This window comes from Octopus sinensis, linkage group LG23, assembly GCF_006345805.1.
Source record: "Octopus sinensis linkage group LG23, ASM634580v1, whole genome shotgun sequence".
NCBI classification, from domain to species: domain Eukaryota; kingdom Metazoa; phylum Mollusca; class Cephalopoda; order Octopoda; family Octopodidae; genus Octopus; species Octopus sinensis.
Genome location: NC_043019.1, coordinates 25,498,861 through 25,516,904, shown reverse-complemented (window position 1 = coordinate 25,516,904; position 18,044 = coordinate 25,498,861). Strand labels below are relative to the sequence as shown.

Sequence of the window (18,044 nt, the reverse complement as noted above, 5' to 3'; positions counted from 1 at the left end):
CACCACCCCAACACCACCACTACTACCTACCACCCCACCACCACCACCCACCACCACTACTAGACCACACCACACACCACCACCACCACTACTACCTTACCACCACACCACCACCACCACCACACTACTACCACCAACCACCACCCTACCACCACCCACCACCACACCCACCACCACTACTACTACAACCACCACACCACCACCACCACCACCACCAACTACCACAACCACCACCCACCACCACCCACACCACCACTACCAAAACCCCACAACCACCACCTATACCACCACCACCACTACTACTACTACAAACCACCACCCACCACCACAACACGCACCACCCAACCACAACAACCACCAACCACCACCACCACACACCACCACAACCACCACAACCACCACCACACCACCAAAACCACCACCACCACCACATACTACTACCACACCACACCAAACCACCACAACACAACCACAAACCACCCACCACCACCACACCACCACAACCACCACAACACAATTGTTTCTCCTGTCCAGGAATCGAAACCACAATCTTAAGAGCATGATGCTGACACCGGAACCACTAAGCCACGCGCCTCCACTACGTAATTAATATTCACGCTTAATTATTTAATGCATTCGTTTACATAATTAAATACTCATATTGACTGCCGTATGTTTCTTGTATCTATTACTCATGCTCGATTCCTTCCCGAAACAGGGCGAAGTTTCAGTTGTCCTAGCACACGTCGTAGCACACGTTTCCGTCGATTTCCGTAAAAAACTTTTATTTTTTTACATATGGCTTTGCGGGAATATTTGAAGTAATGAGAGCGAAAGAGACTAAGAGGAAGCGATTTTATGAGGAGGAAATTTCTTTTTGAAGTCCCCGTGTGTGTGTTTGATGGGGTGTGGGAGACAGACAGTATGTTGTGTAAGTGAAGTGCTTCTGTTAGTGTGTGCGAAGATACAGAGAGAGTAAGTGTGAAAGAGAGAGATAACTGAACTTTTTTCTCGTGTATGTGTATATGTATGTGTGGTTGTGTATGTACTATGTATGTGTGTGGTGTATGTGTGTGTGTGTGTGTGTAAGTATGTGTGTGTGTATGTATGTATGTATGGCCGATTCAGTGTTTACATTTTTTACGGAAATCGACGGAGGAAATCGACAATCGACGGAGGAAATTGACGGAAACGTGTGCTACGACAAACGAAACTTCGCCCGAAACAGATTTAGTATATTTGCATCAACAAACATTTCATTGATAATATTTCTTGTTTTTTTTTTCCCCCGACACAGATAGTTGATAACAAGCTATTCACGGGATCTTTCGATGGAACACTTAACATATGGAACATCAAGAATGTGGCCGACGAGATCAACTACGACACCATCATGGAGGAAGAAGAAAACAACGAAAAGACCCAGATGCAGATGGAAGAGATTGAGAAAATTGGCGGCTTATAAAACGTTCTGTAAACCAATAATATCGATTGTGGACGACGACTTTCATATACAACCTTTATAGACTGTAGTTAGTGAATCTATTTATCATTCTACAAATGTTGGTTTTAAATCCAACTCTACACTTAAGGCATCAACTATTAACCACTATTTACATTCGGAAACAATGAACACATTCATATATATATAAATTATTTGGCATTAATTATGACAGGGCATTAAATACTGGCTTAACTTAGATTAACGTCATTTGATGTACCACTCTACACCTTACACGGTAAATAATTCATTTAAACATGGAACAGACTTTGCTTTAAGCTCACTTTATGAAAAGATTTTCCGGTTGAATTTACACTTGATTTTACAGACAACTATTTATGATAATATATATTATCACACACACACACATATATATGCACACGTACACACACATATATATACATACATATATACATACATATATATATATACATACATTCATACATACACACACACACACGCACACATACACACACACACACACACACACATATATATATATATATATATATATATATATATATATATAATCAAAATAAGCAACAAGGATATCCAGAGGTAATACAGTACAATCGTTTCAAGCAACACCATTTAATTGAACAATGCAATCATTACATCAATTTAAATGCAGAGCAATCCTGAAATTATATGGATAATACTGTACTAAATTCTGGTGCTACAACTTAAGTACCATATTCATCTGAATCTCTCTCTCTCTCTCTCTCTCTCTCTCTCTCTCTCTCTCTCTCTCTCTCTTCTCTCTCTCTCTCTCTCTCTCTCTCTCTCGCTCTCTCTCTCTCTCTCTCTCTCCTCTCTCTCTTCTCCTCTCTCTCTCTCTCTCTCTCTCTCTCTCTCTCTCATCGCTCTCTCTCTGTATATATACATATATATATATATATATATATATATATATATATATATACCTCAACACTCCTGGAAGTATACAGCATATAATTTTTCGATAAACTAAATTGACTGTTATGAGATTGTAACAGAGACTTATTTGAACACTTACTTCTAGGACTCTGAGTTTCTCAACAGCAGCGAGTATTAACCCAAATAACCAAATTGTTGCCAAGAAACTCAGAGTTCTGAAATGTATATGCTCCAAACCTGTATCTTTATATATATATATATATATATAATATATATATATATATATATGGGCAACTGTTTATCCATATCATTTCTTTGTCTAATCTTCCGCACTTTTTATCCAACGTATGTTCCACAAACATTCTCTCTGCCATGTGGTCCACTGCACATCTTCACAGAGTAAATACAAGTATCACTTAAGGTTGCAATTGCTTCAGTCTCTTATATGTTCGTGATAGAATATAGAATGTGGTGGCCGATTCTTCATTCTGGAAGCAGCTGCTGCAGGTTTCTTCCTCCATTTGAAGTCGGCGACCCATGCTAAGCATTTCATAAAATATGACCGATGCAACTGCTGCTATTTCGGGCGCACTGCATTGATCGAACTGATTGGTGGGATGTCTCAACCAAGAGAGCACATATCGATGTTCAGTGCAGTGTTATTGATTTTTCATCGAGTGTATATGCCTACAAAGATGATCTATAGGTGAAAGTACAATGACAAGCTCCATTGCATTTACAGAGAGACAGAGCCAGGTTTCATTCCCATCGATTACTTACTTTTAGGTAACATTATATAGGGTTTGTGTTGGAATAAACCTAATCTAAAATTCATACATATAATAATTCTTTAACTCTAAACCCATGCATGTGGGCATTCTTGAATACTTGCAGTAATTTTAAAATTAAAAACCACACATTAAAAGCCGCTTAAATTAAATTCTTTAACTGAAATATATATAACATGTGGTAAGTTTTTAATTTAGCCCTATACAACATGTAACAATTCTAATTTAAATCTGTGCAACAAGTCATCTCTATTTAGACAGTGATCTTCACCCCACTCTATCTTTAGCCATGACAATTTAATGTAACCATCGGAAAGATCTGTCATGTAGAACAGTATTTCCGAACGTATTTTCCATCAGGTCCCAATATAATTTTTCAGAAAAATGAATGCCCCACCAGTAGTTGGAAAAAAACTTTATTTTTAATATTCTATCACAATTATTTAATATAAAAGAATCTACCGGTAACTCTTTTATTAAGTAGTGAGTACAAAAGAAAATAGTACATTATCGAATAAGGGGAAAAAAAGATTTTCACAATTCCATGCCTCACTAAAAAAAGAAAAAAATTGGACTCCACCACAATTTTCCCAGGCCCCACCGATTGAGCATATGCCCTACGTTGGGAATCACTGATATAGAATATCAATAAAATAAGGGAACGGGGTCTAGCGATTAGGGTGTTGCACTCACTATCTTGCCATCATGGTTTCAGTTCCCGAACTGGGCGGTGCACTGTGCTCTCGAGCCAAACACCTCATTTCATGTCAATGTATCCCACTCAGCTGTAGATGAGTAACACCCGTCTAGGTGGAGTACTGTGGCTTTGGTCAGTTGTACTCCATGGAAACTGAGTACAACGCCCTAAACACCTTCATTTCCTCAAGAAAATGAGAAAACCTAACGACAAGTAAATCCCCAGATTTCAAAAGATGTATATAAATTCTATTTTTCTAACCCAAGCCATCTACAACATTTACTTATTGACTGTTCTATCACTACTTTGTCAAGTACAACGAAGAATTAGTTTTGATGATGAGGTCTTAATGAAACCGAAACATGTTCATAGTTATTTCCCCTACTTGTAATATGTAAAAAGGAAGAGAACCTCCATGTTGTTTTCTTTTTCGCTGCTGCATTATTTATACTTAGCCTTTTAATGCTCCCAACATCAAATATATTGATATCAATTTAACTCTCCGACAGATGGCTAAGGTAGCATAGATAAGTTAGGTAAAAAGAATAACAGTTCAGATACGTAAATTGAAAAACGAATGATGGAAGAAGCTCTGAGAATTGCTGTACTCTATCCTTATTGATCTTCTTTTTTTTTTGTTTGTATCTCTGAAGACTAATGATGTATGATGATGTATGACGGTGAATAACGACTAATGGACCATTACAGAAACGTTAACATGATTGGAGTAGACTGAACAATAATGCTCTGATTAATTTATTTTTATATATTGTTATTTATTAGCACTGTTGAGACATCGAAGACTTGGTTTTTGAATTAACTTACAACACATTCCTGATAAGAAAATATTTTTAAAAAACGCACATAAATTCACCTTAAGCCTTTATTTTATTATAAACAAGGAAAAAGAACGATGTTTATTTTGATTGTATGAAAGAGAATTGTAGGTGAGAGCTGTCGAAAGTTTCCAGCAAATATCCATAAGGTTTTGCTATTATTATTATTATTATTATTATTATTATTATTATTATTATTACTGTTGTTGTTGTTGTTGCTGTTGTTGTTTTTACTAAGGCGGCGAGCTGCTGGGAGAAACGTTAGCACGCCGGGCGAAATACTCAGCGGTATTTCGTCTGTCTTCATGTTCTGAGTTCAAATGCCGCCGGGGTCGACTTTGCCTTTCATCCTTTCGGGGTCGATAAATTAAGTACCAGTTACGCACTGGGGTCGATGTAATCGACTTAATACCTATGTCTGTCCTTGTTTGTCCCCTCTGTGTTTAGCCCCTTGTGGGTAGTAAAGAAATAGGTATTTCGTCTGTCTTTATGTTCTGAGTTCAAATGCCGCCGGAGTCGACTTTGCCTTTCATCCTTTCAGAGTCGAGTACCAGTTACGCACTGGGGTCGATGTAATTGACTCATCCTCTCCCCCAAAATGTCAGGCCTTCTGCCTATAGTAGAAAGGATTATTATTATTATTATTATTATTATTATTATTATTATATTATTATCATTATATTATTATTATTATTATTATTATTATTATTATTATTATCATTATTATTATTGAGGCAGTGAGCTGACTGAATTGTTAGCGCACCGGACAAAATGCTTAGCGGAATTTCGTCCGTCTTTACGTTCTCAGTTCAAATTCTGCTGAGGTTGACTTTGCCTTTCATCCTTTCGGATCCGAAAAAATAAGTACCAATTGAGTGATGGAGATCAACGTAATCGACTTATTCCTACCCACTAAACTACTGGCCTTGTACCAAAATTTTAAACCATTATTATTATTATTATCATTGAGTGAGAGAGCAGTTCATGCCATCAAAGTGACACTGGGGTAAAATATACGAAGCCCAATATACCCATCATGACTACCCGTCTGATAAAGGTACACCAGGCACATGCATCACAACCATATGTGCGCGACATGGTGATCTCATATCAAGATAAACAGCACATGACCTTGCAGGTGGGCCCAGTTAGAATTTTCTTCATTTTGAGTAGCCCATCCTGCCTTTACACAGCTTCTAACACTGGAGAAGTACTACGGTGTCAGCTGTTCACAACCAGTGAACTAAGGTAACACCTCTTATTTTTCGAGCACCTTCCGGAGTATTAGAGCGATTCCAAGCAGTGCTGTTTTCTGCAAGTGCTCCACCCTTATTGCAACTCCTATTCGTTCCATGTACTTCTCAAGATTTTTACTCACAGTTCCCAGGACTCTGGCAATTATTGGTACTACTGCTACCTTTTCATCAACCACAACTGTTTAACTTCCCAAGCTAACCTGTCATATCTCTCAACTTTTCTTTCTTCCTTATCGCATACCTTTTTGTCAGCTGGGCATACTATATCTATGATCCAGCATTGTTTGCTTTCTTCTCAATTAAGACTATGTCTGGCTTCCTATTCTCTATCCCATGGTTCACTGATTCACAAAATCTCATAGGATCTTTGCATTTCTATTTTCGATGATGCCTTCAGGCTTGTGGTTGTACCAATTTTTTGCTCTGTCAAGTCCATACCATTTTTTCAAGTTTCACTTGAAAAGGAAGATGAGAGTAGAGAGGGAAGTGCTGTCTGGTAGCAAGTTTATTGAAAGGTGGGTGAATGTCGCAAGAATGGTCAGTATGAACGGACCAATTCTGAGGATACACCTGTGAAAAATTAAAAGGAAATATAAAAGGAGAAAGGGGCTCTCTACCCCGCTTTTGACCAGGCTCCCGTGGCTTTTATGGGTTTTTCCACGAGTGACTTTTCGAAGTACCTCCCCCTATTGGGATTTTTAATTGTTATTTATATTTCGTTGTTATCCTGCTTTTGTTCACGGACTTTTTCAAACGGGCAAAACCCTTTGTAGCTTTCGTCCTGTGTTTTGACCCTTTATGCTTTAATTGATTTTTGTTAGCCCTTGTGGCCAATAAACGAACGAATCATTATTATTATTATTATTATTATTATTATTTTCATTATTAAGGCGGCGAGCTGGCTGAATCATTAGCACGCCAAGCGAAATGCTTAGCGGTATTTTGTCCGTCTTTATGCTCTGAGTTCAAATTCCACCGAGGCCGACTATGCCTTTCGTCATTTCGGGCTCGATAAAATAAGTACCTGTTCAGTATTGGGGTCGACGAAATCGACTCATCTCTCTCCCCCAGAATTACTTCCCTTGTGGAAAAATTAGGAACCATCATTATTATTATTATTGTTATTATTATTATTATTATCATTATTATTATTAAGGTGGCGAGCTGACAGAATTGTTAGCATACCGTACAAAATACTCTGAGTTCAAATTTCGGCGAGGTTGACTTTACTTTTCATCATTCTGGGGTCGATAAAATAAAAACCAGTTTAGTACTGGGGTCAATATAATCGACTAGTCCCCTGCCACCAAATTTCAGGCCTTGTGCCATTAGCAGAAAGGATTATTATTATTATTATTATCATTATTATTATTATTAATATTATTAATATTATTATTATTATTATTATATTATTATTATTATATTAATATTATTATTATTATTATTATTATTATTATATTTTATATTATATTATTATTATTATTAATATTATTATTATTATTATTATTATTAATATTATTATTATTATTATTATTATTATGTTCATCATCGTCATCATCATCCGCATCAGCTCGTTGTTGCTTTTGTTGTTATTGTTGAGGTCAGGAGACTGACAAAATTGTTAAAGAGTCGGGGGGGGGGGGAAATATCTTGCACCCATATATGTTCTGGCCCTTCCCGCTCTGATTGCAAATCCTGCTGAGTTCAACTTTGCCGTAGCATTATTTTGCGGGGTGGGAGTGGGGGGTCATCGAAGAAAAGTACCTACTGAAGTGGGGGAGGGGAGGGCAGGGGGATTAAGGCTATCGAGATTATCCTTATCCCCAAATTTCAGACCTTGTATGCTTTATGTTAGAAATAGCTATCGTCATCGTCGTCGTAGTATAAATAGTAAAATAGTTAAGAAAATGAAGAGACAACGATGATGATAATGATGACGACGACGACGACGACGACGACGACGACGACGACGACGACGACGATGGTGATATTTTTCTTAATGTTATTTTCTTTTTCCATTTGTTTCTCTTTTGAAAAAAATTATCAGAAATATTGGTCTTACACGACCGTCCTTTAAGTTTAAATTCAATAAAAAGAACATTTTGTTAGTGTTATATTTCGGGACGGTCATTTTTTTTTTTTTACCAAATAAACACACGCACTGAATACTCATTCTTCACTTCAGTTTTATCATTACTCTTCTTTTAGATTCCTTTGTCTGGAAATCTTTCATCACACATCCTATGACCTCTTCAGAGACTCTCCATCCCTCGTCTCTCTTTCTGTCCTGTTTAGTTCCCTGGACTATACAGGTCGCAGGGTGTGTGACGAAAGATTTCCAGAGAGAGGACACTAAAGTAAGTACACTAATAAAGCTAAATGGAATAACAAGTATACAGTACGTGTGTTTATTTGGCAAGGAAATAAACCAACCGTCCCAATATAAAAACAACATCTGTTTCAACATATGATTTTCACATCAGGAACTTTGCAAAACAAATACATAAGCGTATATATATATATATATTGTTGTTGTTGAATAAAGATATTTTCCTACCCACATTCTGTTTTCTGTTATCATTAATTGATGGTTTATGCTTAACAACTGATGGTTAACTGGTGACTTGTGGTTGATAACTGATGGTAAACTGATGGTTAATTCCTAACAGTTGATGGCTAAATGAGGGTTTGTGGTTAACAATTAATTGTCAACTGATGGTTAACTGGTGACTTGTGGTTAATAATTGATGGTTAACTGGTGGTTAATGCCTAACAATCGATGGCTAAAATAGTCTTGACTATTAATTCTGCCATGAAGAGAAACCATTGAGCCGGCGGATTACCAAGATGTAGCCTCCCACCCCCAGATCATCACAGATCCTCCTCCATGTTTAACAGTTGGAAGAAGGCAGTCTGGGTCAAATGCTTCTTTTGGCTGTCTCCACACGTATATTCATTGTGGTTAACAATTGTCAACTGATGGTTAACTGGTGATGGTTAAATAATGAGTTGTGATTGATAACTGGTGGTTAGCGTTTGACAATTGATGGTTAAATGATGGTTTGTGATTTATGCAAATAATGGTGAATTTGTGAGGAGTGGGAATTGTCTAAACAATACTAAAGGATTTGATGGTTAAATAATTAGGTCTGATTAGAAACGTTGACGAACATGGAATGTGAGATATGTTTAATGACAATTAAATGACTAACAAATTGCAATCATCAAACTGGTCAGAAAGGTTGTTTTGTTTGAATCAGTAATTGCTCAGCGTCAGGCGAGCTAATATCTTTATACGTATTTGTGTGGATGCATGTGTGTGTGTGTGTCTGTGCTTGTACTTGTGTGTATTTGTATATGTACTTGTTCATGTGTGTGCGCGCTGGTGTGCATGTGTAAATGTGCGAATGGTTGTGTGTGTTGTGTTTGCATAAGGGTGTGTTTAAGTGTGTTCAAGTGTGTGTGTGTGTGTGTATGTGTGTATGCAGTTTTGTTGATGGTTAGCTAGTGACTTGTGCCGACAAGAAATATAGTATAGTCAGAACCATATTTGTGGGAGGAGGACTAACTTGACCTAATTAAAATAACTGATTATCTTTAATTTCTACACATGGCATTTTTATATATATTACAATTAATTGTAGCAGTTTTGTTTACATTTTGCTTTAGGAGTGGCTGTGAGGTAAGTAGCTAGCTTACCAACCACATGGTCCCGGGTTCAGTCCCACTGCATGGCACTTTGAGCAAGTGTCTTCTACTATAGCCTCGGGCCAACCAAAGCCTTGTGAGTGGATTTGGTAGAAGGAAACTGAAAGAAGCCCGTCGTATATATATATATATATATATATATATGTATGTATGTATGTATTGTGTGTATAGGTTTGCGTGTCTCTGTTTGTTCCCCCCAACATTGCTTGACAACCAATGCTGGTGTGTTTACGCAAAGGAGACCGATAGAGTAGGTACTAGGCTTACAAAGAATAAGTCCTGGGGTCGAGTTGCTCGACTAAAGGCGGTGCTCCAGCATGGCCACAGTCAAATGACTGAAACAAGTGAAAAAAAAAATATATATATTTATATGTATGTATGTATATGTTTGTGTGTCTGCGTTTGTTCCCCCAGCATTGCTTGACAACCGATGCTGGTGTGTTTGTGTCCCCATCACTTAGCGGTTCGGCGAAAGAGACCAATAGAACTAGGCTTACAAAGAATAAGTCCTGGGGTCGATTTGCTCGACTAACAAGGCGGTGCTCCAGCATGGCCACAGTCAAATGACTGAAACAAATAAAAGAATAAGTATCTTCTAAATTTACTCTTATAAACACAACACAGGAACAGGCTGTAAGATGTCCACACTTGAGAGAATGCATGTTTCATTCATTCATTCATTTGATTTAACGTCCGCTTTCCATGCTAGCATGGGTTGGACGGTTCAACTGGGGTCCGGGGAGCCTGAAGGCTGCACCAGGCCAGTCAGATCTGGCAGTGTTTCTACAGCTGGATGCCTTTCCTAACGCCAACCACTCCGAGAGTGTAGTGGGTGATTTTATGTGCCACCGACACAGGTGCCAGACGAGGCTGGCGAACGGCCACGCTCGGATGGTGTTTTTTATGTGCCACCGACACAGGTGCCAGTCGAGGCTGGCAGACGGCCACGCTCGGATGGTGTTTTTATGTGCCACCGACACAGGTGCCAGATGAGGCTGGCGAACGGCCACGCTCGGATGGTGTTTTTTATGTGCCACCGACACAGGTGCCAGATAAACAACTTAAATAAACAAAACTCACCAGCTGCAGTAAATATACTATTTACAATAATTATTGTAATAATTAATGATATTTATACAAAGTGGAGGCGCAATGGCCCAGTGGTTAGGGGAGCGGACTCGCAGTCATAGGATCGCGGTTTCGATTCTCAGACCGGGCATTGTGAGTGTTTATTGAGCGAAAACACCTAAAGCTCCACGAGGCTCCGGCAGGGGATGGTGGTGATCCCTGCTGTACTCTTTCACCACAACTTTCTCTCACTCTTACTTCCTCTTTCTGTTGTACCTGTATTTCAAAGGGCCGGCCTTGTCACTCTTTGTGTCACGCTGAATATCCCCGAGAACTACGTTAAGGGTACACGTGTCTGTGGAGTGCTCAGCCACTTACACGTTAATTTCACGAGCAGGCTGTTCCGTTGATTCGGATCAACCAGAACCCTCGTCGTCGTAACCGACAGAGTGCTTCCATTTATACAAATACTACTATTAATAATAATAATAACAATAATATTAATTGCGGTTATAAACCCAACATAAGTGAAGTGCCTCAGAATTAAGTTAATGTACTCCACATGGTAAACTGTAAACAAAATTGCTACAATTAATTGTAATATATAAAAAACATTTTCGAAGCACTGTTACAGTAGGAGAGGTGATTAAAAGAGCAGAGTTCCATTGGATTTGAAAAGTAACGCTATCACCTGCAACTGAATACTAACGCAGGAAGCTTGTTTGAATTAGTTCATGGACCCTTGATGAAACTGCAGCGACTAGGATGTATAACTGCAAAAAACATTGTGCAGTTGCTGCAGTGGAAACATATGTAGGCCAGTGTTGTATATGCTGTAGAAAACCTTTCAATAAAAAAGGTTTGGATGTGAAGAAAAGTCCACTCTCCTCTTGGTTTACTCTCTTTTGCTTGTTTCAGTCATTTGACTGCGGCCATGCTGGAGCACCGCCTTTAATCGGGCAACTTGACCCTGGGACTTATTCTTTTGTAAGCCCAGTACTTATTCTATCGGTCTCTTTTGCTGAACCACTAAGTAACGGGGACATAAACACACCAGCATCGGTTGTCAAGCAATGCTAGGGGGACAAACACAGACACACAAACACACACATGCATATATATATATATATACATATATACGACGGGCTTCTTTCAGTTTCTGTCTTCCAAATCCACTCACAAAGCTTTGGTTGGCCCGAGGCTATAGTAGAAGACACTTGCCCAAGGTGCCACGCAGTGGGACTGAACCTGGAACCATGTGGTTGGTAAACAAGCTACTTACCATACAGCCACTCCTGCGCATATACTCTGGGTATGATTTTTTTTTATTTATTATTAGTGTTGTTTAATATGTTTTGCTAGGGTATGATTTTTTAAATCTATTATTAGTGTTGTTTAATATGTTTTGCTAAAATTACTGTTTCTTTTCAGATACAATCAGCAAAAAGGTAATTAAAATTCATTAAAATGACAGATCTATCAGACTTTCAAAGAGATCAAATTGTTGGTGCTCGTATAGCAGGCGCTAGCGTAATGAAAACAGCCAAAATGTTTGGTGTACCAAGAAGTACTCTCTCGAAAGTAATGACAGCTTTTGAGAAAGAGGGAAAAACCTCCTTGTCGAAACAAGATGCCAGAAGAAAACCAAAGCTTTCAGATAGGGACCGTCGGACACTTACTTGAATTGTTAGAAAGGATCACAAAAGTACAACTCCCAAAATTACTGCAGAGCTTAATGACCACCTCAAGAATCCAGTTTCCACAAAAACTGTTCGCCGGAAGCTGCAGAAAGCCAGATTTCACGGGAGAGCTGCAATCAGAAAACCACTACTTTCAAACGTTGCAAAGCGTTTAGAATGGAGTAAAAACCTACAGAACTGGTCCCTAGAGCAGTGGAAGAATGTTATTTTCTCAGATGAGTCATCCTTTACATTATTTCCAACCAATATGTGTGGAGACAGCCAAAAGAAGCATTTGACCTAGACTGCCTTCTTCCAACTGTTAAACATGGAGGAGGATCTGTGATGATCTGGGGTTGGGAGGCTACATCTTGGAAATCCGCCGGCTCAATGGTTTCTCTTCATGGCAGAATTAATAGTCAAGACTATTTAAGCATTTTATCTGATCAAATGCATCCTATGTTTGAGGAACTGTTTCTGAGGGAAACACAATCTTTCAGGATGATAATACACCAATTCTCACAGCTTAAGTTGTAACTGAATGGCATGAGGAACATTCTAGTGAAGTTCAACATCTTATATGGCCACCACAGTCCCCAGAACTCAATATTATTGATCATTTATGGTACATTTTAGAAAAAACATGTAAGGAGTCGATATCCTCCACCATCATAACTACAAGAACTGGAGACTGTTTTAGCTGAAGAAGGGATAAAAATTCTTTTGGAAACACTTCAAACTTTGTACGAGTCCATACCTCGTAGAATTCAGGTCGTAATTACTGCCAAAAGTGGTCCTACTCCATATTAAAATTAATTTGTTTGAAATTTTGAAGTGTTTCCATTATTTTGTCCAACCCCTGTATATATGTTCATTTGCAGATGATTCCAAGATCCAGAAGGTCATCAATGAAGTGGGGGATTGGGCATGCCTTGAGTGAGATCTACTGGCTGTCATCCAATGGGCAGAAAAGAATATGTTATTGAACAAGGACGAATTTGAGTTAATCCACTTCGGAAAAGAAGATAACCTGAAACTCCCATACTCTCTTCCTTCGGGTAAAATTCTCATGGCATCCAACAACATCAGAGACTTGGGAGTAACTGTGGACAACATCATGAGCTGGGCAACTCATATAAGCAGCAAAGTTGACATGGCCCACAGAATGTGTTCCTGGATTCTCAGTCGAGAGATATCCACACTATTATCCTTCTCTTCTCTACTTTTGCCCGACCCCACCTTGAATACTGTTGCCCACTGTGGTCCCCCTACATGAAACAAAGTATCATGAAAGTTGAAGCTTTTACGCACCAAGTGCCTATAAAAGAGGATCTCTCAAGGCTAATATCACAGTATTTGATGTTCTTACAAGACATCCACGTTCAGTTGGGTATTAAAATTACCTTTTGGTATTAATACTCATGAATACACACACACACACACACACATACGCTGCATATGTGCATGAACGTATCCAATTCAAATAACTAGCTGTGAGGTGTCAGCTGTAATATTTTAAACTCTCAACCCTTGGCAATGAGTATTGTGCATCCTTATCGCCTGAGCAAAGGAACACAACAAATGTTTGTGTGCAGGAGCACTTGTGTGTCGGAGTATGTATGCATATGTGTATGTGTATGTGAGCATGTGTAGTGACGTGTAGGTACAAGGAGAGAACTTCAAAACAGTTCAATGCCAAAGATGAGAACTGTTTGTTTTTGTTTTTTTGGTTTTGACAGATGGCAACTCATCTAATTTTTCACATTTCACATTCCCAGTCATCAGACTGCACAAAGGCAGGAGGCCTGAGGGGCACGTGCCCACCACAAGGAAAGAAGTGCGCCCTTCTAAATAATGTTATTACGCCCTTTTCTCCTGGAACTGAATTCACTCCTGACCTTGTGCCTTCCCTTCAAAAAAATTCCTTGGGCCGTGTCTGCTGCAAACGAATTTGCCTTTCCTCCTACTTAATTTCCGTTTACCTGAATGGGAAACATGCAAGATTCAGTGGGATTTTCCCATTCAAATAGACAAGATGGACCATAACGAACCAGATATTACAATAATAAACAAGGAAAACCAAATTGGCATACTGATTGACCCAGCCTGTCCATTCAATTTCACAAGGCTTTGGTTGACCTGGAACTATAGCAAAAGTCACTTGCCCAAGGTACAGCACAATGGGTCTGAACCCGAAACCATGCGATTGGAAAATCGATTCCTTAACCACACAACCATTCCTGTGCTTTATGTACATATTAAGAACAATATTAAACAAATTTGAAGAAAATAATAATAATAATAATAATAATAATGAGAAAGTCATAATTATTTATCGTCGTAGTATTTTTTCTCTTCTTTATTAATATTCTTTTGTTTTGTTTTTTTTATTTACTTCTTATTTGAGTGAGATGATGTGTAAACCCCGTACATATATAATTGTTTGTTCAAGAACGTTCTCTATATCTTTGCTCCAACACAATGTTCCGTAGATGATATAGAAATAACACAAACAGAAAAAAAAAATTATTAAAAATAAAAAAAAGAAACACACACCTCAGACAATTAGACACTGAGGTATACACAGGGATACCAAATAGATTTTAAAAAATAAAAAAAATAAATAATAATAATAATAATAATAGTAATAATAGTAAGTTATGTGCCACAAAGGCGCTGGATGAGGAGACGCCACAAAGACAATAATATTGATTTCTGACAATGGCATAAGGCCAGGCATTTGTAAGGGAAAAAAAGGAGAGGAGGGGCCAAAAAAAAAAGGATCAGGTCAATTAATTTGAACCCAGTGATATGACTGGTATTCGTAACTTATCAATCCCAACACCCACCCACCCCCACCACTACCACCTTCCAACCCGACCCCCCCATTGGGATGAAAGACAAAACGTTTAGCCCTGATGTGATCTGAAATCAGAAAAAGTCAAGGGACGGTACTAAATGCTGCGAAGCATCTAGTCTGGTGCTCTACCCATGTCTGCCACTCTTGGCAAAAATAATGATGATCATGAACATGATAATGATGATGATGATGATGATAATGATGATGGTGGTGGTGGAGGTTTCTTAAGTAGGCTTTAATTAGCCTTAGCATCATCAGGTGATGGGGTGGGGTGCAGAGTGAACGGGGGAAGGGTTGATAAATTCATCATGGTGTTAGCCAATAGGGTCTTTACTACTATAACAGCAACAACAACAACGACAATAACAACAACAACAACAACATCTTGTATGGCCATGAAACTAGTCAGGGGAAAGGTTTTTTTATAGAGCTTTGCCCCATAGGTCTTAGACAAGATTAAAGACCTGCCAGATAAGCTGACACTTGCTCCCCAACATCTAAAAGTCAATTATCTGATCTACCATGGAACTTTCTAGAAATGATATTACTTAGGCGCAAGGCCAGAAATATTAGGGAAAGGCACAGTCAATTCTATAAAACCCCAGTATTTGACTGCTACAAATTTTTTTGATCCACTCCACCCCAAACAGATGAAAAAGAGTGTTGATTCTGACAGAATTTGAACCCAGAATCTAGAGGTTTACCTAAATAACACAAATTTATTTGTTCACCAGTCTCCCACATCTACGACCCACCCACTTAGAATAATTGTAAAATTCCTTTCTACTGCAGGCACAAGGCCTGAAATTTGGCGGCAGGATAAGTCAGTCTCATTGACCCCAGGGCTTCACTGGTGCTTATTTAATCAACCTTGAAAGGATGAATGGTAAAGTCAACCTCAGTGGAATTTGAACTCAGAACGTGAAGACAGACAAAATTCCACAAAGAATTTTGTCCAGCATGTAAACACTTCTGCCAACTTGCCACCGCAAGAGAATCATTAGAATGATATTTGTTTCTAATTTAGGTACAAAGCCAATGATTTTAAGGGCAGGGGTCCCTCAAGGACATTGACCCCAGTACTTGACTAGTATTTTATCTTATCACCCCACCTTCTAAGGTATTCTCCCACCCATCCACTGAAAATAATAATAAGTTTCAAATTTTGGAACAAGACCTGTAAGTTCAAGGGAGGGGTTAAGTTGATTACATCAACCCCAGTGCATTACTGATACTTAATTTATTGACCCCACTAAAAGGATGTAAAGCAAAGTCAACCTTGGTGGAATTTGAACTCAGAATGTAAAGACAGACAAAATACTGCTTGAGCATTTTGCCCAGCGTGCTAACGATTCTGCCAGCTCACACCCTTAATAGTTACAATAATAATAAGCACAAGGCCTGAAATTTTAGGGGAGCTGCCAGTTGATCACATCGACCCCACTGTTCAATTGGTACTTATATCCTTGACCCTGAAACAATGAAAGGTAAAATTGACCTTGGTGGCATTTGAACTCAGAATGTAAAGACAGGCCAAATGCCACTAAGCGTTACATCCGTGTGCTAATGATTCTGCCAATTTGCAGCCTTAACAAATAATAGTAATAATAATCCTTTCTGTTATAGGCCCAAGACTTGAAATCTGAGGGGAGGGGCTAGTGGATTACAGTGACCCCAGTATTCAACTGGTACTTATTTTATCGACCCCCGAAGGGATGAAAGGCAAAAATCATCCTCGGCGGAATTTAAACTCAGGATGTAGTGACAGGTGAAATACCACTAGGCATTTGATCCAGCATGCTAACAATTCACCAGCTCACTGCCTTAACAAATAATAATAATAATAATAATAATAATAACAATAATAATATTAAAAAAATCAATGATAATTACAATATATAAAAAACACACATCTTTATTTGTCCATTTTATACAGTTGTCTCCATATTATTTTCTTATTTCTATTGTACATACATACAGACATACACACACACAAACAAAACACATTTCTCTGTATCACTACAGTATATATATATGTATATACATATATATATACATATATATACATATATATATACACATATATGTATATATATACATATATATACATATATATATACATATACATACATATATATTTAATATATGCATATATATGTGTGTGTGTAAAAAGATTTTTTCAGCAATCATTATTTTTAGCCCAAAAGAATGGTGGATGAAATACTGGGGTTAAAAAGTATAGCAACGCAAAAACACACCATAAAACTTGCTTAGAAAGAGTAAGTCTCAACTAGGAAATTGGAAAAATCAGGAGGAGGGGGGGGGCATATGAACAAGAATTTCATTATGAGAACTTTTAACTTCAAGTGAAGAGAGAAATTTGTTTTCTGGAATAGTGGATCTCAAAACAAAAAAAAGCTATTATTAATAATTTCTGAGATTTTGAGCGAGAGGTTAATTGGTTCCACCATCCACAGTAATCGACTGGTAATTATTTTCCTGACTCTGAAAGTTTGAAAGGCAGAGTCAACATTGTCAGGATTTGAACTCAAAACGTAAAGCTGGAAAAAATGCAGTCGCATATTTTGTCCAATGTGCTAATGTCTCTGCCAGCTCACTACCAAACCTTTAATATTTAAACCAACCCCCACATCTGGCTCAATTGTTCTGTCTTAAGTTCAAATAAACCAGATCTGACCTCTCATACCTACCTTACAATGTCATTCTAAAAATAAACAAACAAATTATTGAAGTCTTGAAGCCACAAGACAATGC

The 18,044-nt window shown here is 38.2% G+C and overlaps 1 long non-coding RNA gene across 1 annotated transcript; it reads left to right on the top strand.

The window, feature by feature from the left end:
• The first annotated feature begins 1,224 nt into the window (after positions 1-1,224).
• LOC118767677 lies at positions 1,225-4,709 on the top strand. The gene is made up of 2 exons (XR_005003592.1): positions 1,225-1,532; positions 4,516-4,709. It is a non-coding gene; the product is annotated as an uncharacterized LOC118767677 (long non-coding RNA).
• The last annotated feature ends 13,335 nt before the right edge of the window (positions 4,710-18,044 follow it).